The sequence below is a fragment of the Microtus ochrogaster genome, linkage group LG5 (assembly GCF_000317375.1).
Source record: "Microtus ochrogaster isolate Prairie Vole_2 linkage group LG5, MicOch1.0, whole genome shotgun sequence".
In the NCBI taxonomy this organism is placed as follows: domain Eukaryota; kingdom Metazoa; phylum Chordata; class Mammalia; order Rodentia; family Cricetidae; genus Microtus; species Microtus ochrogaster.
In genome coordinates this window covers 30,360,837-30,385,163 of record NC_022031.1, presented here as the reverse complement: position 1 = coordinate 30,385,163, position 24,327 = coordinate 30,360,837, and the positions used below count along the sequence as shown (strand labels likewise).

Genomic DNA, 24,327 nt, shown 5'->3' with positions numbered 1-24,327 from the left:
ACACACACACACACACACACACACACACACACACACCCTGGGTCAACAGTCAACAGCACCTAGAAACACATGAACCGGATTCAGACTCCACACACACACACACACACACACACACACACACACACACACACCCTGGGTCAACAGTCAACAGCACCTAGAAACACATGAACCGGATTCAGACTACACACACACACACACACACACACACACACACACACACACACACACCCTCTATTGTTTGGTCTAAAAAGGAAATAAAACACTTTCACCCAAAGTATAAAACTTCACCAAGGACTGGGAGCAGCTGGAGTAGAACAGCAGAGCAGGCTGAGAGCTCCCAGCAGGCTCTTCCGGGGGAGGCAGGGCAATTCCAACCTGAGGGCTCAGCCCTGGACGCACAAAAGAATCACTTGCATGTGTTCACATAGGGATGGGTCATTGTGCCCAAACTCACAGATGCCAAACTAGCAGGTAAAGTAAAGTGCTGGCAATCAATTTATACTAATACATGCACGCTCCCTGAAGGACAGGATGCTGGACTCAGCTTTGTCCCGTAAACTAAGCCATTTGCTGAGAGCCTACTGGAGTTGGCTCAGGATCCAGCTGGGCATTTTCTACATTTAATTCTCACAACAGGTCTTTGAGGTGCTGTTTGTGCACACTGTAAACTGGGATGGCGGGGGGGTGGGGGGGCGTTGCTGGGATCTGTACTTAGAAGTGTAAGGAAGCTCCTGGCTGACATCAGGAGTCTGAAAACCATCAGTTCCGAAGGTGCTGACAGGGAAGCCCAGAGGTCATAGGTTAGCATCATCAGCCTAGTGACAGACAATATGCTGATAACATACATGATGGCTGATCTGCAATGATCAGGGACAACCTTCAAATTTTCAGCATCTACCCCGCCTCCCCCCAGCTCATTTTGGTGGCTTTCACACACCCAGGAAGCCAACTGCTTTTTTCTGATATTGTTAACATGTTACAAACTTCTAAAATGTCATTTTATTTACATGTATTTTTATTTTTCTATGCATGGATTTATCTAAGCATGGGTTAACTTCTGGGACTTTCAGACAGAGCTATTTCAGCCATTGTACGTGAACATGATCATTTCGGGTTCAAATGACATTTTCTGTACTTTTCCATAAGATTCAAGTTGTGAGGGTGTTAAGGATGCGGTGCCTAGGCATTGATTTATTTGTGTCTATTAAATACATATGGTAATACACATGGCAACAAAGACGTGCCATATTGTATACTTAGGTAAAATCAAAACAGACCCTGCTGATTTGTAAAGTTATTCTACTAAGCTGAATCTAAGGGTACAGTTAGTGACATTATACGCTTTTGTCCTAATCCGACTGAAAATTCTGACGTTAAGTACTTCAAACCAGCCTGCCTTAGAGAACCCTGAAAGGTTAGCAGGGACCACGAGTCCTTTGAGGTAGGGAGAGCTCTCTGCGGATCTGCTTTCCACACAAATGAGTACTAAATAAAAACAGCGCTTTCTAAAGGTCAACCCCACAGGGTTCGCGGCTGCGCCTCTGCACTGTGGGCATGGCCCCCGGAATGACTTTGATGGTGATTGGAGAGTCCGGCACCAGCCATGTCGCTGTGGCCTACAGGGTTTTCCTTTTACACCTTCCTAAGAAGACTAAGCCAGGATGCTGAAATTTTAAGCCACAGTTGCAAAGGTAAATAGCTAGAGAACACACAAACAGAACTTACATGAAGAGGAGGAAGGTAACCTTTGAAAACACTGCCAATGGGAAAATGGGAAGAACTCGCTTTCTAGAGGTAACAATACAGCCCAATACTGCTTTTCTTAAAGGTACATCCAAGCCTCCGAGGGAGGTTGTCCCCGAATTGAAGTGGAATTTTCTAGAACACAGTAAAGCCAAGGCATGGGCCACGCCTTGAGTGGGCTCCTGAGTATCAAGCTGAACGCTCGGTAGAGGATGCTACTTAAATCTTTTTCTTCCCTAGCAAAGGGCATGCTAGAGAGCTCTTCATCCTCCAGTGTGTTCATTTGCTGGGCTCTTGCTTTAGGTTGGTTGAACTGCTGAGGTGTGCCATGCGAGGAGGCTCTCAGGCAGGACAACAGGCACGCCACATTGCAGGAAAGGTAGAGACGTCAACTAAGATACATTGCCTCACCAGTAAGGCTGCTTCACCTCCGAGGCCTTGACCTCCGCAGGCGAGAACTGCTCAGTTAGCACTAAATGCTAACCTTCCAGGATCTGATATCCCTAAGACACTGCTTCTTTACACAAACCTTTACTACCACTCTACCACTGCACACAACTACAAAAAGCCTTCAGGCCTGAAAGCTTGTTCACTCATCACCCAAGTGTGACTCACTTCTAACTGACTTACTATGATCCTCAAACATTTAGTGAACGTTAACTATATGGAACACTCATTTTAGGGAAGAAAGAGGCAGAGAGCTACACCAAAAACACCCCAAACATCCGTTACACATCACTGCAGAAAGATGGAACACATTCCTCCCTCATCTACTGGGTCTGAAGCTGTGTTCAGTGCAGTATGTAGTGGCTTAAACGAGAATGGCCCCCGTAGGCTCATATATTTGAATACTTCTGATCCTTCATGGGAGGAACTGTTTGGAAAAGATGGGGGGATCTGGTCTTGGAAAGAATGTATCATTGGAGGCAGGGTTTGAGGTTTCAAAAGTCTACACCATTCCCAGGATATCTCTCTCTGTCTCTCTGTCTGTCTTCCTCTCTCCCTCCCTCCCTCCCTCCCTCCCTCCCTCCCTCCCTCCCTCTTCCTTCCTCCCTCATATTTGCACATGAGATGAGCGCTCTCAGCTCCTACTCCAGCACTGTGGCTGCCTGCCTGCTACCATGCCCTCCATCACGATGGGCATGAACTCACCTTCTGAAACCATATGCCCCTGTAATCTCTTTCTGTAAGGTGCCTGTGTCTTGTCACAGCAAGAGGTAAGCATGACACAATGCAGGGACAAGCAGGATGCCGCAGTCCTACAGACTTCAGAGATGATCTGGCACATTCACTCCTTTGTGTGCAGAGGCTGTCTGGATAATCTAACAGGATCCACGACCCCTTCTCTCCCTCTGAATGCCTACTGACAGGACACGTTTGCATCTTGGCATTTTAAACACCGGGCTAAGGACTCTGATTCTAATTCCACTGCTTTCTTTTCCATTTGGAGACATCACGTTTCCAACACAGGATATGACTTGCCCACAGCCACTCAGCAGAAACCATGAGTAGAGTAACCTGGTTGAAACCGAAAGACACCGACACCCAGCAACCGACCAGCAGAAGCCAGGCTTGTGCTGCTGGAGAGGTGAAAGGTGAGTGGTGGCAAGGAGTGTACCTCTTGTCCTCTGGGTCCAGCTGAGTTTCTCTCTGGAAAGCCAGGAGGCTTTCTTTACCTTGCCCTCAGTGCAGCGTCCACCCAAAGCTCAGGCTGCCTTGACCAATGTTTGTCTCAGAAAATTTGAAAAAAAAAAAAAAACAAATCCCAAAACCAACCAAACAAAAACCCACTTAACCTGGGCACTTTTAGAAAAGGAGTGAGGGAAATCCTGTTTTACAGAACTCTAACAAGAATTCTAACGGGCTGTAATTGAGTTACATCATGGATATCTAGTAAGAATTCTGACTCAGTGTCTGCCTGCGTACTTAACAGTCTACTTCAAGCACCAGCAAACAACCTTCCTAGAGAACTGCCTTCACGGCTGAGTGAAACTTTCCAACTATCCCATCAGCTGGCTCGCATGTACATGGATGAGTCTTTCAGGAACTGGAATGTCCTGGAGTCTTACACGAGCGAATACATGTCTTATATTTCAAACTCAATTAGACAGACGTTCTCTGGAGTCTGCGTGGCAGAAAGGAAGTGCTACAGATCTGGGAGCTGATTAGACGGGAATCCGAAATGTCCGACCTGCTGTACGTAGACTTGTGATATTGAGCCTCGTACACCAGAGTCTCTGAGAGCCCCTCATCCGAAAAGCAAGAGTAATGCCACCCACTTTTCAAGTCCTAAAATAGTGTTGTTTATCAAACATCTACAAAGGTCAAATTCAATCTAGACTGTTCTCCACAATCGAGATTCTTTTTTTCGACCAAAAGAAAACCTACGGCACACTGATGTGTTTGAAGTCATTAGAGTAAAGTTGTGTTTTTAATAGAACAATAAAACAGCAAGATAGTGGTTTCTTGACATGAAAGTTCATGACTAAAATCTTAAACAGCATGGTTTAGGGTTAGTGTTTTCACACTGCCTGCCAAGTTTTCAGACTCTACCTACTTAGCGTTCTCAAACTGCTCTCATTCATTCTTTATGGGAAATATTTCATAAGTAAGTTACTTTAAGAAACCAAAAATTTGCAGTAGAAAGTTTTCCCGAGTCTTTATTTTTTACTTTTATTATTTTTTTTAAAGAAGAAACCCTATTCAACAGGCAAATCTAAATAATAGTTAGCGATTCTTAATGTAGAGAATTTGTAACTTTTTATTTTAATTGAAAAGGAACATACAAAGCAATTACTTAGTCACGGATAAAACCCACGTTCCACTTTCGAAATAATGACTAACCTGACAGGAGAGACAAGACTCTTGTAATTAGATACTGAAGCCTAGCCATTCAAGACAAGCACCACACATTACATAGTTTTCCTCTGTAGTCACAACATCCTTCTTTTCCTCCTGGACGTGTATCAGCAATAATCGAACAGGAAATTAAAAGGTTACTGTATTATAAGAAATTGGTTTACATTTTTAGCAAAGAATAAAGCCTCGCTAATTTTGATTTTACTAGTTTTGTAAGGAGAGAAAGTATCCATTAGTAGGGCGCATGAAATTGTCTTGAGAATAAGACAAGACTCTTAAGGGAGCAAAACTATAAACAAATGTACAAACTCATTTACGTATTGCCTGGAGTCATTACTGGGCACGCACCCAATGGAATTCCCAAGCCTGGAGACTGTCACACTCTTTTGGTGCTCTTGAAGGGTAGGCCCAGGAGCAAACGAAGTACAGACATTTTCCTAGAAAGATGGGGCAGCTTGATTGCATGGGGATGTATCTAAAGCCATCTAGCATAACTGCCATTCAGCCAGGATTATACTACATTTCCCAGGCTGCCTTGCCTTTGGGTGGAGCCGGATAATTAGCTCTGACTAAGAAATAAGAAGAAAGGATATCCTTGTGCTTTGATCTTTCAGGATTAAGAAGCAAAGGCTCTCTCTCCTTGCTTTTCTCTGTCCACCGTCCAGAGGAAGACAATGACATGTCTCAATCAGTGATGGCGCCATGGGTTGAATTAACCTCCCTTCCTCCTCCGAATTCATAATCAAATCCTAAACCACACTGTCACCTCTTTGAAAATGGGACTATCATCAGATAAATTAGCTAAGAGTAACTCATACTGGAATAGAGAAGGACCCTTGATCCAGAATGACTTGTATTCTCATAAAAGAGAAATTTGGGACCTGGTGTGTTGGCCACTCCTGTAACTCCAGCACTCCGGGAACAGTAGTAGGTGGATCTTTGTGAATTCAAGGCCAACCTGATCTACCTAGCAAGTCCCATCTCTACCAGAAGTACACAGTGAGATCCTGTCTCAAAAAGACAGGAAGTGGAGGGGCAGATATCTGGACCCAGGCACAAACACAAGAAAGATGAATTACAGATCAAAGCAAGAGAGAGAAACCTGGACTATACCCCTGGTTCACAAACACAGAAGTAAATAGCCCTGCCTACCTCTCAGTAGTCTCTAGAATGGAGAGATAGCACAATGGTCTACTCAAGTCACCCGGCCTAGAGTGCTCTGCTACCATAGCCTGAGTATACCAATACAGATAGTAAAATAGAAGGTGGAAAGGGCCTGACACAGAATTCCATCACTTCAGAATAAGAGCATACCGTAGGTCAGGTACCTCCATGGGACTGAGCCAGAAAGGAAACTTTTATTGTGTCAGGCCAAACAAGCTAGCAGTCTATTTGCTATTGTAGCTAGTATTACCCTATATAGGATTTAACTCCTTTAACTGAATGTCAATGAAAGCAAACAGGAAGACTTCAGAGAACATTGCAAATGCCATCGATGTAAAAACTCAGAGCAAATTTAACTTTACAGGAAAGATGTTCAGATATTTTGGGGTCATTTCTCCAAATTCTCACTAGTATACACGTTCACTCTCTTGTGCTTGTAGCTATATAATTTTCCCAAGAATTGCAAATAAGCCTTTTTATTGCATATTAGGTAGCATTTCTTCTAAGGGGCCCTGGTCTGAAAGGCTTTGACTGAGTGGGTACTAAGGACAAGGACGAGGGTGTAATCTCATTACTTTAAAGCAATCCAAAAAGAAGTCACTGCAGTCGGAAAACTGCTGGTCCTTAAGTACACAGCAAGGTGACCAGCATGGGCTGTGTGGGTGTTATTCTTTCTCTCTTGTAAAAAGAAAAGAGGAAAGGGTAGACATCCAAGCTAACAGTTATTGGTCCAAAATCCCCCCAAAGCCGAGCTGGCAGCTGGATTCTGTTTATAGAAAGCCAGGGCTGATTCTGCCTGAGCTCAGAGCTCAGTTCAGAACATGGCATCTGGATTTAAACACACACAGCAGCAGGTGTCCAGGTCATGAGTGCTGCAAAGTGAAGACAGGAGCCCCCTGGCCAGCCTGATCTAAATGGGAAAGTGCTTGAGGGGAGGGCAGCCCACTCCCAGCAGCTAGGGAGCAGGAGACTCAGCAGCTCCTGCATACACAGGCAGCAAGCACGGGACACCTCTGAGGCTGACACCTGAGGGTCCTCAGTCACCTCTGTCATAGCCAGGAACCGGCCCTCAGCGGTGACTCCTTCCTTCGAATGATCGTTGTTCTCATTAAACTACAGAATCCGGCAAGCAAATGGAAAAGCTCAGAGAGAATATACTCCCTATTGCAACTCTGCTTCACTGCAGAGAAAACACTGGGTAAGGATTGGGAGAGAAAAGGAAATGCCTTCTTTCATAAGCAAAGGGAAGAAATCACAGCCACAGTAATTACAATAAAGGCTACGAACTGAAGAAAAATAGGAACTGGAAATCTGCATGGCCCAATTTAAACCTCCATCAGAATTCACCTTGCACCTTTTCCCTGATTTTCTTTGCGTGTGATCTATCTAGAATGTTGGTGATTCTACAGCTGTACGTTTTATGTGTAATAATAATTATAATAATAAAAATCCTTCCCCTGCTGCTTTCTCTCCCTTCCCCCTCATGATCTCTCTTCTCCCCCTCTCTTCCGTCTTTGTTGTGAATGTCAGGGCTGTCATTGTCACACAGCCTGACGTGATTAGTGTTCCTGACATTACAGCAGAAGCAGGAGCCGGGAGCATGGATGAAGGGTAAAGGATGTGCAGCCACTTCAAGGAGTCAAGAGGAAAAGGCTTCGCTCCTTTCCAAGAGACCCCCTGGTTGCTGGACAGCTTATAAACACGTTGGATTATTTTCCTTATTTATCCAGTTAGTCCCTCTCTCCAAGGTGTAGCAAGGCCACTGGCTCTGATATCAGATAAGACGGAATCGGAAATCCAGCAGATGCTTGTCTGTGCAGTAACAGCTGTGCACTGTGAACAGGTAGCGCTAGTCCATTTCGCGAACTGGCGCACTGCACTTTGCCGCTCTAATGATGTGATCTTATAAAAGAGATAGATAACCCACCATTCTCCAAGCATCTGCTCCATGCTCCTGTCTCTTCTTCAGTACCAGGGCTCCCAGCCACTGCACACCAGAATCACATTAAAACCCCAGGCAAGGCTTGAGTTGGGCGCTGCTTATCAAGGCTTTTCAATTGTGTTTTCTTCTCTGGACCCCTTCCGGTTTCCCCACAACAGCCAAGCACAGACACAAGAGGTATGAACAGTTACAGAAAGCTGTCATAATGGAAACTGCTCGCTGAGTGCCCAGCACGAGGGGCCTTTGTCTGGCCAACCTTTAACTTACCCCACAACCTGTGAGGCACAGCGCATTCCACGTAGCTCCATGTTGAGTGACTTGTGCAAGTTGTTTAGGTGGAGGCAGGTGGAGCCGTGGTTTGAACAAAGATTTATCCAAATCAAGAATGCTTTCAAAGCTCCATTTTCATCCACGGGACAAGAAAGTAGAGATGGCTGCATCTTGATTAGCTCTCAGGCAATGCAGGTGGAAGCTGCTACTCAGCACCCTCATGCCCAGGAACCTGATGCCACAGCAGAGCCGCGGGTCCGTTTCAGCGGCTTTCTCATTAAATAAAAAGGTAGCAATTTCCCATAATGAATGTTTTATACATTATCCCGTTGTGTATCAGGCCTCTAAAATACACATTATTAAAGTCTATTAAAGTCTGTAGTTAGCAGCATCACTAATATGCCTTTGGGGGCATTATTACGATGAAACAGCATCAGTCTCTCACAAAATTTCAACTGTTAAATATTCTTTCTCCTCAATACACGTGCCTATTTTTAGCTATAATCTCAGCCCAGAGCTGTCACAACAAACTGTTTATGGGTTAGGTTTAAGAATAACAGAGGCAGACACTGTGAGTTTTGCCCAGTACTTTTTTTCCCCCATAATTTACCACAATATCCCCCTGCTCTAATTAACCGGTGTTCCTGACCGCTATGACATGTGTTGACACCTTCCCTCCCTGGCTAGGTCGGATCTTTTAATTAATTGCTTAGATTTCTGCCTAATTGAGCCTGGACTCTCAAGATAATGCTTCTGCATTTAAGAAGGAAGAAGTTACAAAGCTGTTGCAGAAGAGGAAGGAGGAGGAGAAAAGAAACCCAGGTAGACACACCAGAGGGGCACAGAAGCCATGATTAACCAAGTCTAAATGTTTCCGTTTACGTGTTGACACTGTCTGTCACTTACGTTTGTCTAGAAATGACTCTAAACACTAACAGACTTCTGCAACATGCAGTTTTGTGAAGCCTGAGTAGGCATCTCTCTCTCTCTAGTACAGTCCACAGATCAGTCTTATCACACAGTCACACAGAGGTTTTTTAAAAACAAAGTCAGTGATACACACGTGCTCCAGAGCAGAGTTCTGTGAGAACATCTAACAAATGAAACCCTTTAGGACCACAGACACAGGAAGAGTGCTGGCTAATGGTCGCATACTGTAAGGTCCCCAATGTCCAAAGGCAGAGGGAAGAGCAGGTCTAAAGCACCAGGTACTGGGATTAAAACCCTGCCTTGGGAGCACTCTCTTTGTCGGCTGTTTCCCGTCTCACTGTTGGAGACGATTCTGTTTGCAAAATCAAACAAATGAGCCAATATTCTAAAGATGAACAACTACGTAATAACTAAGCAACTAAACAATCACGTTCCCAGTCACCAATTAACTAAATAGGATGTAACCTAATTACATCCATTACTGCTTAGTAATTGAGAAGAAAAGGGCAGGACTGAGGACTAGAGAAGGGAGACAGCGGCCCTGATTCACACAGGCCAAGATCACCAGCCTTTGTTACAGAACGCAGTGGCCATCAGCCTGACAAAAGACTGCAGCCCACAGCAAGCTAGGGGTACAGACTCAGTAAAATACATGGGGTGCAGAGACGAAGCCACCCAGTCAACATTCAAGTACCACATGAGCCTGGCACAAAACTCATCAGTATTGGGGTAGCAGAGCCTGTTTCCAATGAAGACAACTCCAGGCACGCCTCTTTAAACCCTCAAGAAATACGGGTGAACAAGACCCCCAAATGAACCATTACAAAGTGTGTGAAAGCACCAGTCAACTGAAAGTAGTGGTGAGCCCCTCTTGCCTTCAAGTGCGACCTGAAGATAGGTTTTAAAGCTCTATCCCAATTCACCACGAGCCCTTTCAGATTGTGATTTCATTGCTACCATGACAATCTATTGCCCTTATTTTCTCTGGCTGCTTTTCTCCTATGAAACCATACTGCCTACCAGGGTTTTCCTTCATCTTCTCTGGCAGGTTTGGGCAATATTAGGTCAGGCACATGATTCCCTCACTAAGGCTTTCCTGGGTCTGTGTGACAATGCAGGCAGTGCATGGTGCCTAGGGTCTCTTTGGGCCACACCATCACAAGCACTCATGTAAGGGTCAACCGGAACATGTTTCTGTTCTACATGTTCAGTATCTACACCAAGCCCTGCAGACGGCCTCTCGGACAAAGCAGCAATGGCTGTTCTACTGTGGCTGCTCTGAGATTCACAGAATTGCATTTCCAAGGAGACACAGTGCTACACCCTTCTGGCTCCACACAAAAGAAGGGAGGCTCAAGCTTTCAAGAAACAATTCCACAAAACTTAGGAAACAAATCTTTAAAATGTGCGTATTCTATAGAGTCATTTGCAGACATCTTAAAGCCAAAGATTAATCGACACAGTTAATGTTTTACAAAGGGTCTTCTCACAAGGCCCCAACTGGATATCCTAGGTCATCTAGTAAAACCTCCAGTGCCAGGAATGAGTTATATCTTGATGAGTCATTGGCCAAAGGAGTCTATCAGAACCTCCTGCCCCCACCCCCACTTCAAACATCACAGGCTAGTGCCAAGGCTAATGGTTACTTTTTACAACCTTATTGCTGAGGACAACACTTATGTCATCAAACATGGAGAAGGCAAGCTGACTAGTGTTAACAGTACTGGAAGAGGAAAAAAATTAACTCTCCTAGCTACAAACCCTGCCACATGCAACAGTGACCTGCCTGCAAAATACACTGGTGTAATACTGGCACAAATGCTATGGGAGTAACCACCTACTTTTTAAATTGAATTTAAGGTCCACTTCATGAGATGGAACCTATACCTAGCACTGCAAAGTATTAAAAAAAACCCAAACAAACAAACCCAAGACTAGATAGGTCATGGGCACAGGGAATATGTAATACTATTATTGTGCCAAAGTAACATGTCAATCAAATGACACCTAATGACACTAATAGATCAGTGCCTTGCTCAATCTTCATCGGATAAGCTTCTTCTTGTAGTGATGGGAATTATCACTGAGACCCAGAATTATAAAATAGGCAAAGAGGCAGAGACTTTGGAGTAGTCATAAAGGCTTTGTCTTCATCAAAGCTTTCTTCAAAGCTCAGGGATCTATGTGGACAAGGAAGGAGAATGATTGTAAGAGCCGTAGGTGATAACTCCAATCAAAGACCGTCTTCCAGACTCAAGAGGACAGATGCACGTAAGAATTTACAGAGACTGTGGCAGAACTCATTAAGACCTGCACAGGTTCAGACCAGACAGGACCCCAGCACTGAGAGAGGGAAGAGGACGCAGGATTTAATAAGGAAGCTATTTGCAAAGCTGGCTTCTCCAAATCAAAGTTGGCGTAACCAACCTCGTTCTCCTTTCTATGTGTCCTCTAAACATCGTTAACCCACATATCTCAAAAGTGGGGCAACTAAAATAGTGCTTATTTTTAAGCATTTGCCTTTTCTGACCATTAATGAAATGTATAAGTACTTACAGGAAAGTTGGAAATACAGAAAAATCTGGATGAAGAAAAGAGCGAAAAAGGAATGGCTGTATGTCATGGACTTTCCACTGTCAGCATCTAGGGTAGTATCTTCTTGTCTTTTATCATGCCTATTTTTTTAAAAAGTGAAATTCCTATCTTAAACATAATTTAGTATTTTAAAAATTACCTTAGCACGATGACTCCCACATTGCTGAAGAAAAACTGAAAACATACATGTGACTAGGTACTGCTACAACATGCTGACATGCACCGGCAGGCACAAATCTGTCTAAACACTGAAAGAGCAACCAAACCCTAGAGAGTGTGATGCCATTCACCTTCCAAAGTTACCTGTTTAGCTCACCATATACCATATCCGCTTGGCAATTATATTACATAGCTGTACTACACTTACTACCTGAGAAAATGGTAATATTTTCTTTAGTCTCTTGGCAAAAATTTTACATACATTCATGGCGATTTTCTTTGAGTTAATATTTTATAAATATAAAGGCAAGTGAATGAGGCTTTCTTTGGCATAGATAGTTCCCTTGAGAAAGAAGTTCTTTCAGTGTGTATCCTCAGTTCCTACCTCTGCTGAGTAAAATTTCAAATTCTCATCCATTATAATTTATTTGCACTTATTTGATTACTCGCAAGTTTAAAACGTTTCATGTATTGTTTATTTTTGGTTTTCCTTTATGTGTTTTATATTTCTGCTCACCTTTTATTAAAGCAACTGTTTCATCCTATCATTTGTTGTGATTTGTAAGCAATTGGTTACTTATATCTATAACCAATTAGTTATCTATCACACACATGCTCACACATAGTCACACATACATACACACTCACACACACACGGTCACACATACACACACACAAAAACCTCACCTTGTCTTTTAAACTAGTTGATAATATCTTCAGATGCAAAGAAAAAAATGAGGTAATTCATAGGTAAAACATCCTCTGTCTTTAGTTTCTGCCCCAGGAATTGAGAAGGCCTTCCTTATTTAAAGATCACTTAATGTTTACTTAGCTTTTCTTTCATGTCACTAAATTTTTTTTAAAGCTATAGTTCCTCAATTTCTGACCCAAGGAGGATTAGCTACTGCCTCCAGGAAGAGACAGTTGGTGCTGATTAAATACAGGTTGGGCATTGGCTGGAGCACTAGGGCCATGCTGAGGGGGAGGCGGACAGCTGCTGGCTTTCCTGTTGCCCATTCCCTGTCTGCATCCAGTAGCATTTTATCTTGTTCTCCCAGCAGAAGGAGTTTAAACTGGAGAAGCATTTAATACCAGGTTCATATTTAAAGCTCAGGAGGGGATGGCTCTCTCTGCCATTGGCGGAGCAGAAGTTCAGACAGTCTGTTGTTCTTTTCTGATTGGCTTCTGTAAACATTAACACACAGAACTCAGGATGTGTGTGAGAACCCGGAGGAGCTGGTGCTCAATAAAACATTTTCATAAATAAAATATAATTGATAATCTGTAAATTATAAGATGTAATTGATAAATTAAAGCCATGTCTACAACACGGGCTGGGTGGATAAACAAGGGGAGTGAATTCTGGATTTCACTGCTTCGTGGTATGTGCAAAGTAAGAAAGACCACTGTACATGAAGGCAGAAATGAAGTGAATTCCGGGTGCACCTTTTAGCTGGCTGTAGGGATACTGGCCTGAGTGTCAATGTGAAATTGCTGCTGTTGCCACAGCAGAGTAGGGAACTAGGAACAGTCAGAGAAGAACCTGGGGGTGGGGGAGTTAACTAACCCAGCAACAGCATCTGTGTACAGGGGAGGTCAGAGGCATCCCTAAACCCTCTGCACCCTTCCAAAGCCGGCAAAGCAGAGCATGCCTCACAGGAACACGACAAGAGTGTGGAAGGGGGCCGTGTCACTGGTGGAGTGCTGACAGGGAGGGCGTCGTTTTGTGTGGCATCAGAAAAAGTGATTTTTGTTTTCCAGTCAGATGGAATGTACTCACAAACCCAGAGAAGAGGACATGTGACAGACTCTCAGGAAAGGGACAACTTTAAGAAAGTGAGGGGCCAGCACCCTGAGACCGCCACAGGAGGGGCTTCTGGGAGCAGAGCCTGTCACGAGTGTGGGTGTGGCTTGTGACCGCCAAGGCCATGTACAGCGAGAGGCAGCACTCTGCACCGCTTTCCTCTGAGGACCCCGACTTCCCTGTGTTTTGTCTGGTGTTTCTTGTTTTTGTTTTGTTTTGTTGCAAACTACACTTCTTTCTTTACAGCACAGCAGCACACACAGAATATAGATAAACCCCAAACATTCGTCCTTGTGACTAACAGAAGCGTATGACGTGAGATGTGGTATAAATATCAGTAAGAATGATTCCAGAAACCAGAGAGGATAAAGGCTTTTTTGCACAATTCAAAAGCTAAGTCCCCACTGTGAAATTTGTCAATCGCCATAAAGACTGAAATGTCAATTTTGCAAAAAAATGCCTGAGAAAGATGGAAAGATGGTCTTCCAGTCTAAGGGGTAGGGGTGGGGTGTGGAATGGTATCCCAGAAAATGCACCTCATGATTTGTTTAATGCATAAGGCTCTCATTGCAAAACCACTAAGCCTGTTTTACAACGTAAGGAAGGTGAGTCGGTCTGAGGTGAACTTTCTAGAACGCACATCCAGAGGACGTAATCCCCGCATACTAGCCTCAGGAAATGGCGGTCTATTCATAGTGAGTTTAGGAATATCTCTTTCCCCTTTCTGCCCATAGTACTGCAGAGGCACAAGCAGGGCCACAGCTATTCCCCTCACACCCAGCCACCGGTAAGAAAGGGAAAATTTGAGAAATAAAATCCCTGCCTGGTAGATGCAGCTCACTAGACCCTAGGTCAGTCACATGATCAAATTACTACAATAAGTAAGCAACCCCTTTGTGCCATGGCAGCCATTCCTGTTCTCTAGAGGGTTTAGCCCTGAAAGAACACAAAGAAAATCTCTCAGCAGTATCACCCTGGTGCCTTAGAGGAGTAAGAACTCTAGAACACTGTGGTGGTTACCTTTTATCTTGACCGCTCCCTAACTGAAATCCTCCTAGCTGGTATTCAGGAAGGAAGGACAGAATTAGAGAATGTGTCTAATGGAGAGGCACAGTTGAAATGTCTCCCAGCTTTCTAGGAACAAATCCACTTAGAACACCAGCCACACCCATGACCACACTTCCAGCGGCCTGTTACATACCTCCCTGATGAGATGACTCTCTGGTTTTATTGTATTGAGAAGAGCTGTTTCCTCCCCCAGAGCAAGACCTATTCTCTGTCTGTGGCCAAGAAAGCCATAAAAAGAGGGAGAAAAATGCTGACCAAGGGAGGTGACACATCCCAGCTTACTCACTACTTCCAATTAAAAGGATATAAAGTAAGGCATTCAGTGGGCCATGCAGGCAAAACACAACTTCCCAAGCACAGACACACCTACTGGTTCCCAAGAGTCTGCTTCCTGAGTGTGTACTAAGAGCAAGACCATGACATCAGCTGTGGAGATGCCCTGCAGGCCACTGGGAGCTGGCTGATGGCACAGGCTGAGCATGTGGATCAGAAGTTTCCCAAGCACTGCCTTGACTTTCCAGCATACCAGCCTCAAAATAACAGAAGCTGGGACTTGTGGGGATTGACTTCTGTCTCCAGCCACGACAGTCTGTCCTTCAAAATTCCCCAAGCTGACTTGTTAGCCTGTTAAAAGGTGAGTCCTTAAGCTTGGATTAGGGACCTGTCGGGGAACAGTGGGACATCCAACAGAAGGCTTTTTTTTGTAGGGGGGGGCACAGGAAAGGGTGGATAGTAGTTCATTTCTGCCAAATGTAAAATTCTTCAACATAATTGTTTGGTTCTATTATTGCTGTTTTGCTCTGGTTTTTCTGGCCTCTTCAGATATGGTAGCAGCCACAACATCCTATTAGGATGCAAACATTGAAGGGGCCTTAGCTCTTCCCACCCTTACGAAGGAAGACTGGCCTATGAAAAATCACTTGAGAATAGCTTCAGACCGGGAACTCAGCAGGTTAAATGCCCTCTCTGCGGTCAAGACCAAAGTACCCCAAGTGTTGTACAACTCCACCACAACCCCTACATTATGCCTATTTTTATAGAAAACGCTCTCCTCAAATGCTGGCCTTGCCTCAGTCACTGAGCTCATACACGGTCTCTGGCCATCGCTCGTGTAGGTTTCAGTCAGAGGTGATTTTTGTCAAGCGGCATGGGGAAATAAATACCAGGGGACAATTTTCGTTGTCATGACTAGAATGGGAGGAAGGGGATACCACCAAGATATTCTTTTTTTTCTTTTTTTTTAGAGATGACAATAAAAATAATTGTATTGAAAGCATCAAATAAACATAACAGGCATAATTTCCATATGGTCATTTTTTTGGAGTTGCAAACTGATGTTTTGGCACTATTCTTTAACACTTAAAGTAATCTCAGTCCCTGTGTAGGTACTACACACACCAAGATATTCTAAAATGCAGGCCGGGTGGTGGTGGCGCACGCCTTTAATCCCAGCACTCGGGAGGCAGAGGCAGGCGGATCTCTGTGAGTTCGAGACCAGCCTGGTCTACAGAGCTAGTTCCAGGACAGGCTCCAAAGCCACAGGGAAACCCTGTCTAGAAAAACCAAAAAAAAAAAAAGATATTCTAAAATGCAGAAGACAGTGACTCACTCTTGAGTTCCCGTGTCATGGAGAGAAGACTCTGCTCCAGCCATTCAAACATCTGCTCTTCCTGAGCACACCAGATCTTCTCATAGGCCCTTGTGCCAAAACCAGGTTTTCCTTTCACCTGGAGTGCCTAGTTCTACACCGTCTACCCAGAAAAATTATCATTTTACCATCCAGATTCCAACTCAGAATCTCACTTCCTCTGTACTGTCTCTCCTAGGTCATGACCCTGGTTTTGTTCTGTCAACTTACTTGACACAAACTAGAGTAATCTGGGATGAAGATCCTCAGTTGAGAAATGGCCTCCGTAAGATTGCCTATGGGGCAGTCTATAGACCATTTTCTTGATTAATGGTTGATGTGGGAGGGACCAGTCCACCGTGGGCAGTACTTGTGCAAGTGGTTCTGGGTTGGATAAAAGAGCAAGTAATGGGAGCAAGGCAGTAAACAGTATTCCTCTATGGTCTCTGGTTCTATTCCCGCCTTAACTGCCCAATTATGGACTGTAACCTATAAGCCAAATAAAAAATTTTCCTTCCTAAGGGTGCTTTTAGTCAGTGTTTTATTGCAGCAATAGAAAGCTAAGTTAGTCACAGATCTGGCTGTTTCTTCTACGCCTCTAGAGCTTCTGGCACATCCCTTATTAGACTACTCAAACCTGAAATAGTCTGCCACCTGCTAGCAGCTCAATCCAAACCTTACTCATCGCTTATCCCTAATGGGCCCTTCTGGGAATCAATGGCTACTCAGCACATCAGAGAGCAAATGGAAATGCTGCATGTACTTGCTAGACTCTCTTGCAGCTAAGTCTATGGGCTAACAGTGTCCCAACATCAAAACTGTGCCAAATGTTTCCATGAGGCCTGTAATACAGACAGGTACTATATATGGCAAGGGGCACGTAAATTAGTATATTTCACCCACTATGATTAGCATATTACACATGGGAAAAGGAGAGGCTTCAAGAAGTTGGGTCACTTGCCTGAGGTCTGGCAGAGCTGATAGTCATCTCAGGGAATCTGGCTCAACAGACTAATTCTCTATTAGTCATGTCAACACAGTCACACAAACAGTCAGCATTTCAGCTATCAAACACCTTTGGGAAATGCAAGATATACTCTATAGAATCATGAGGGGTCTACCAGCTCCCGCACCCTGCCTGAAAGATGGCTTGTGGACATTACATGACCAACTATAATGGCAGGAAAAGCAACTGCCTCGGGCCACAGAGACATATGTGTCCAAGAAAATCACAATATAGGAAAATTTACAAAGTATATTGGAAGCATCCCTTACCTTGTTCATGCTGCAGTGACGGGCACAAGGGATCAGACATGTCACAGTGTGAAGCAGCTCCTGAAGGTCCTTCTTGTTCCAGAACCCTCACTTCCTGAAGCAGACAGCTGCATTGTAAACAGAAGCAAGAAACCCATTAGGCCCAGGAAAACTCAGTAAAGTTCTGTGTCCAGCAGGACTTTCTGCCATGACTACAATCACTCGTGCTATCCAGCAGGACAGCCACATGGACTTCTTGAGCCCTGGGCTCTCAGGGCAGCAGGGAAAGCACTGAGGACAGCTCACAAGAATGCTGCTCACATTCTAGCTTCTTAGCACTCTCAAGGAGGTGAAAGTCTAAGCCAAGAAATAGCTGGTGAAACCGAGGGCTGTAAAATTGTATGCAATTTAAATTAAAATAGCAAAGGGATTTAGTGGCTCCACATTGGAGAGTGCCGGTCTAAGCAGTCATGTTTGTAGTCTTGGGGCGTGCCCATGGCTCAGAAAGGGCTATATACTATGCTATAGAGCCACAGGGACAAGGGTATTCTCTGGAATAACTAATTTTTGAGCACTAAAAACTCGGACCAGAAGCACTGATGACTTAGGAATTTCTAGCTGGTACTTGGATATCTTTAATAAAGGCAAGAAACTGATGAGTGGCAGCGGTGGCGTGTACCAGACCCTAGTGCCTTTCCCTACCGACCCCAAGGAACCGAAAAAGGCAGGTCAGAGTCCGGCCACATCATCTTCAGGACTGAGATGCAGACCCTCCTTGGCAGGTAACACTCCACCAAGGGTTTTAAGAACTCAGTGTGCCATCAGTCAAATGAACAAATTAATTCAGTACCCCATCCCCCCTCCAAAGACAGACAGAGGATATGTTTTGAATTGTGTTATTGGTTCTTTACAGAGTTTTGAAATTACTTTTAATTAACTTTACATTTAGGAATGAGTCTGTGGTAGGCACAGTTCCAGGGCTTTTGTTCTGTCAAATGTTAAACAAAAACAGGAGTAAAAATGTTTCTGATGACTTAAGCAGGCGTGTGTGGCTTTTTTCCCTTGAAAGATGCTCGCAGGAGCAAGAAGACGACAGACGTGCATGGCTCAGTTCCTTACATCCACCTGACAAGGCATCATTTTCCTCAGAGGCTGCACCTAGCAAGTATTTAAATATCTGAATCTTCCGATGAAAAATGGAATCAGAGACTTAACTAGAACTACAAGGTTTTCACAGTAAAAATCGTATTTAAAACTATAACAATATCTATGGGAAGGAAGAAAACCACAGCTCCTTCTGTTCTTGGTTCTCTGTCTCTGTCCACTGGAGAATACACATTTGCCGAGGCCAGGATACAAAGTGCATACTGCAATCCCCACGTTGACACTTTCTATGACTATGAAAATTATTTTGTAATTGTCTTCAAACGATAAATTCTTAATCCACATGCACTACTATTCAGTGAACATAATGTTATACCTGCTTTTTATTTTTAATAAGCCAGGAGAGAAAGTAATGACATTGTCAATCATGGAAGACAGCTATTCCAAAGAAAATGGCATGCCAGCCTTAGCAGAAACACAGCTTCACAACAGCACACAAGGGAGGACCCCAGCATCCTATCTCTGCAGGGTGATTCTACACAGACAGCTCCATAGGCACACAATGTCTGGGCAACAGTGGCTTCAAAGGCATAAAAATTCAGTATCTGATTGACTAAAAGGTGAGTGAAGAATTATGAAAAATAACTAAATTAGCAGAAGCACTGGCTAATGGATTTCTGACCTTTAAGGTAGAAACTATATATGCTGTTTCTTACTTATTCCATGTATTGATCCATTTCAAAACCAACCTATCACATAACTGGAAAGCTTGTCCCCATGCCTTACAGAGATGTCTAATGTCACAAAATGTCAATTTATTGTTCACACTGGCACCCAGGAAAAGGGAACATGGTCTTAACTGACAGACAAAGATGCTTGACCAGCTACCTAGCCCAGCTTTCACATGCCACATCTTCAATCCCTTAGAATCTCATAGTTCTCAGTAAACTGACTACCTGTCCCTACCTGTCCCCACCTCAGGTGTTCCTAGGTGATCTGCTCATGCGCCAGTCTACAGCCAAAACTTCTCTGAGGGAGCTATAAGTGACATAGAGTCCTTTGCTCTCACTCACAGAGTCAGGGTTGATACACATTATTAACATGGGATTGACAACAATTTTGATAATTGTTACACAGTATATTAGAGGTTTTTATTTTTTTTAGTGCCAGGTCTTAAATCTTTTTTTAAAAAAAAACAAACCAAAAAACTAATGTTGGTGTGTGTGTGTTGAGTTAAGAGCATGTGTGTGCATGTGGGTGCCCCTGCCCATGCATGCACATGTATGTGGCCGTGGGGTTTTCTTCAAGTGTTCTATGCTTTATTCTTTGCGACAGGGTATTTTACTGAATCTGTCACTCACCTGTGGGCTAGAATGGCTGGCCAGCAATGCCCCCAGGTCCTCCTATCTCTGCTGCCCACTGCTGGGATTAAAGATATGCACTGCCAAGCACTGCCATGTCCAGCTTTTAACATGGGTTCTGGGATGCCCACTGAGATGCCCATGCTTGTACAACAGCACTTTTACCACTGGGCTGCCTCCCTAGCCCCAGGGTTGCAGATCCTCTTTAACACTTATCAGGAATAACAAACAGCTGTTTGGTAGTTAAGGGTATACGATGTGCTTCTCAACTAATGCTGCCTGTTCTGATGTCAACCTAAGAGGTAGTTTTCCTAACCAGATACAAGGATGTAAAAAATTACTTTTGGTCATGCTATAATAAGCTGGAGATTCTGGGCTAGAGGTGACTTCCTTTTGAGATACTATGTAATTAAAACATGTACAAAGACCAAAGGAAACCCAACATCGTCTCTGCTTATGAAATACATGCACACATGTACATATATACACCATAAATAACAACCACTGTTAACAGAAAATACCTCAGAGAGTAGACGACACTTTAGAACCTGGGTCAGTTCACTTGTGGACAGCAACCAGAAAGCCTGGCCTTGTTCTATCAACCCTTCCCACCTCGCTGAAACATGGAGAACCTGGGTGCCCCGCAGTCAGTTTGGCTATGAAGCAGCATGGAAAAGCCTGCAGCTTAAAAACACAACCTGTCCTCTTAAGCACAAACCATTAAGTCGGAAGCTGCCCAAGAATCAAGGGAGTCTCCACTCAACTTCTAGATATTTTCTTTTTCTTTCAAGAAGTTGAGACCCTCTCGTATTGAACAAAATCAAGCATAGATTTGAAGAGTGCCTGAGAAAACCAATGCTGTGTGTGGTTCTGTTTCCTAGCCAGTGGATCCTAACCAAATTAGCCCAGTGGTTAATAAAGCCTGCGTTCAACCTGACACAACTAGGAGGTTAATGAACTGTAATCATGCAAGGCAAGAACAAGGAAGCAGGAATAAGCACGCAGGACTGGGGACATACAAACTATTAGGGCTGTAGCTCAGTGGTGAAGTACCTGCTCAGGAGGCTCAAGGCTGAAGCCCAGCAGGTTCAGGGAGAGAGCGGGGAGAAAGAAAGAAGGTAGATAGATAGGTGGGCTTGAAAGTTTCCAAAATAAGTAAAAAGGAAGGGCCAGGTAAGCAAAGAAAACAGCATTGGCAATATAGCCAAGGGTCCCTCACCAGCCAAGTCCTCTCTATGATGGGGACTGGGAGATTCGGGTTCCTGGTGAGAATCCCACACCCAGTGGCTTTTCTAAGGTTATATATGCTCATGGTTTGGGCGTCTTGGGCACCAGCAAGTGGGAGTTGGAGGAAAGTGGAGACTGGGACTACCTGTTTCACCACTGCTTACCAACAACCTCCACCTACGGTGAGACATCTGCTTCACCAGGATCACTGCTAAGATACTGTGAGGTATGAGAAGGAAAGAGTAAGCCAGCTTGATCCCATTCTCCTCGCGCTACGGGAGGCTTAAGAGTGTCAAGGGCTGCTTCTTTGTGTGCCAGGTCTTGGCCCTGGAAAATGCCCGTCGATACTGACAGCTGAGAGTGGAATATGCTGACGTGGGCTTTTCTCTCTTCTCCGAAGCTTCTCTCCCTTCCCAGCTGTTTATTCTAGAAGCCTTTTGTAATCTGTCTTGAAGCTGGGTAGCTCAGGTACTCCAAAGGGCTAGAGGCTAAACCAAGCAAGCATTTCACTGTTCACGGTGTCAAAGGTGCCACTAACTGGCTTTCAGATGCCATGTGCCCTAGACCAGCACGGATCCTCTTGGCCATGCTTTCCCCGACACGACATTCAGCAGGGTAAACAAAGGACTAGACATAACACAGACCAGGAGTTTCTAGGTGAGGGTGGCTGAGGAGATAAGAGGCCTTCAGAGAGCAATTGACAGGAGACTCTGGGGGGGGGGAGGGATGCCCCAAAATTCAGGACTCAGGAGCCTGAGCAACCAGCAGAGCAGGTGAGAGAAACGCCTGGTTTCCTTTCTTCTGGTTTTAGGATTGGAGCACTTCACATATTTCTCCAGTCAAGTCCTGACAGCCTTGAACTAGAATCCACACCCAAAACCAAATAAATGTAAATCTAGTTTATTTCAGAACTTCTAATACCTCCCTTCCACTCTTAGGAACACGGTGAACACGGTGCTAGAATCAAGTACCCAAAGGGGCTGGGGAGACCTTTCCCCATCACACCTCTTCTGAGGCCGTTTATCCCACTGTTCAGGAAGAGTCAGCAAAACGAGGGTGAGCTTAAGAACTACTCTCAGGTCCTTCTGGATGTGGCTCTGGCTTTTCGGTGTCCTCACCAAGCCCACAGTGAGGCAGCAAACACACAACATCACAGCTCTGACGAAGAGACTGAACAACGCTTGCCACCCGCCTTGATCCCCGGCACCCATCCAAAGCCACAGAGACAAGAGCAACTTTCTGTAGCCATTATCACAGCCTATCCCAGTTTGCGACATCATCCCTCAGCAGGAAACCTTGTGTTGTATAAGAAATCTAGCTGAGTATAAGCTGGCCCGTGAGTCAGCTAGCAAGGAACACCCTTCATGGTTCCTGCTGTATTTGTTTGGCTGGAAAGTGAGTCCCTTGGTTGGAGGTAACACTGTGTGGAACAGCAGTGCCCTTCAATGATGGATCGTGATATGTAATTTTTAAGCTGAATAATCCCTTATGTTGTGCTTGGTCAGAGGGTTTGATCAGAGCAGTAAAGGAATTCGAGCTGTGGGCAATATGGTTGACCTGACCTTTAACTATCTTTCGGCATGTGAGTGGTGTATGTGATTAAATCTTGTCTTCCCCCCACTTGCCCTGCCCCAAGAGTGGGGTAAGTTCTCTTATCACTCATGAAGATGCTAAGGATCAAATGGCATATCATGAGGAAGAAGTAGCTGACACGCAGCACTCAAATAAACAGAGCTTTTCTCTTCTGCTCTCCTGCCCCTATTCAGCACAACTTTATTCTGCAGAAAACTGCAAACAGACAATTGCTTTGAATCTTCCTATTGGACTGTAAGAGCTCAAGAGAAAATAACGTGTCTGGTTTGTGGAACCCTCACATTCCCAACACTTGCTAACACTACCTTATACAGAAGGCACTAAATAGTGACATGAAATTTAATCGCAATGCTTAAGCCAATTCTCCTTTTACTTGGCATCAGCTGAGTCCATTTTCCTTTATTCTGTCATCTTCTAATGTCTTAATGTTAATGCCTGTTTGTAGCCCTCAGTTGTCCAGAATATACTTCAAGACTGCATGAAAGGTAAGAACAAAATATTGGCACGTCTTCACTGAAGAAGACTGGCATTGCTCTAGCCAGCAGAGCACAGTTGTCATACCACTGGGAACCCCACTCTTCTTACGCCGCAGAAGAGGATGAACAGAAGCCATCCCATCACCCTGCTGATACGGAGGAGTCATGCTTTAAGGGTTACGAACTTTGATTCATGGTTGTCAATGGTACGCAGCATGGAAAGGTGCAGCCCTGGTGGCTGTCGTGTGCACTAAGAAACTCTCCATGCATCTGACAATTTCAGACGGAGACATCTGAGCTTCGCCGTCTAGGATGAAGGCTTAGCAACGGCGTTCCATGTGTGTTATCTGGAAATTTTCTCCAAAGTGCACCACTCCCATCCCTGGGAACTAGGGAGAGAAATGAAATTGACCAGGATCGGGAGAAAAACACAACCAAGTTGTGGGCAGTTCCTAAAACTCACAAGAGTCAGAAGGGTCTCCTTGAAGGTTACTAAGAACTTCTGGGGAGATGGGACTTTTGGACGAGCTGCCTGTAAGTCACACAGGGAGCCCCAGGGATGTAGCTATCCTTAGTCATCATCCATGCTGGGGTACACTTTCTGGTGCTGCAGCTGCCCGTGAGTCACGCATGCTTCTGTAACTAACCTGTCTTTGTTCCTCTTCCACTGCCGTGAAGAGACACCATGACTAAGGAAGTAAGAGTTTATTTGGGGCTTACAATGTCAAAGGGTTAGAGCCTGTGACCATCAAAGTGGGGGCCATAGTAGCAGGCAGCGGGGACAGCACTGGAGCAGTAGCTGAGAGCTTACATCCTGACCCACAGGCACCGGGCAGAAGGAGAGAGCTAAGGGTTTGGAACAGTGTGGCTTTTGAAAGACCAACGCTTGCCCCCAGTGACACACCTCCTCCAACAAGGCCACACCTCCTAACCTTTCCCAAAGTTCAACCAAGTAGAGACATATTTTTCAAATATATGAGCCTATAAAGGCTATTCTCATTCAAACCACATTAACTTCTCACCTAAATTCATGTTAGTGACCCTCAATAAACTGTTCCCAAAGCTACACTCGGGTAGAGGCATCTCTCTAGTCTGTTGTCGGCGTTGTACCTGGAGTGCTCTGTCTCCCCAGGAGAAGTCACACAGGTCAT

The 24,327-nt window shown here is 44.6% G+C and overlaps 1 protein-coding gene across 1 annotated transcript in view; it reads right to left on the bottom strand.

Moving 5' to 3' along the window:
* The window catches only part of Bach2 (BTB domain and CNC homolog 2), a 339,104-nt gene that overhangs the window by 237,567 nt on the left and 77,210 nt on the right, over positions 1-24,327 (bottom strand). Inside the window, exon 2 of the mRNA XM_005361940.3 lies at positions 17,437-17,543. The gene's annotated coding sequence lies outside the window, so the exon portion shown is untranslated. The remainder of the gene's footprint in view (positions 1-17,436; positions 17,544-24,327) is intronic.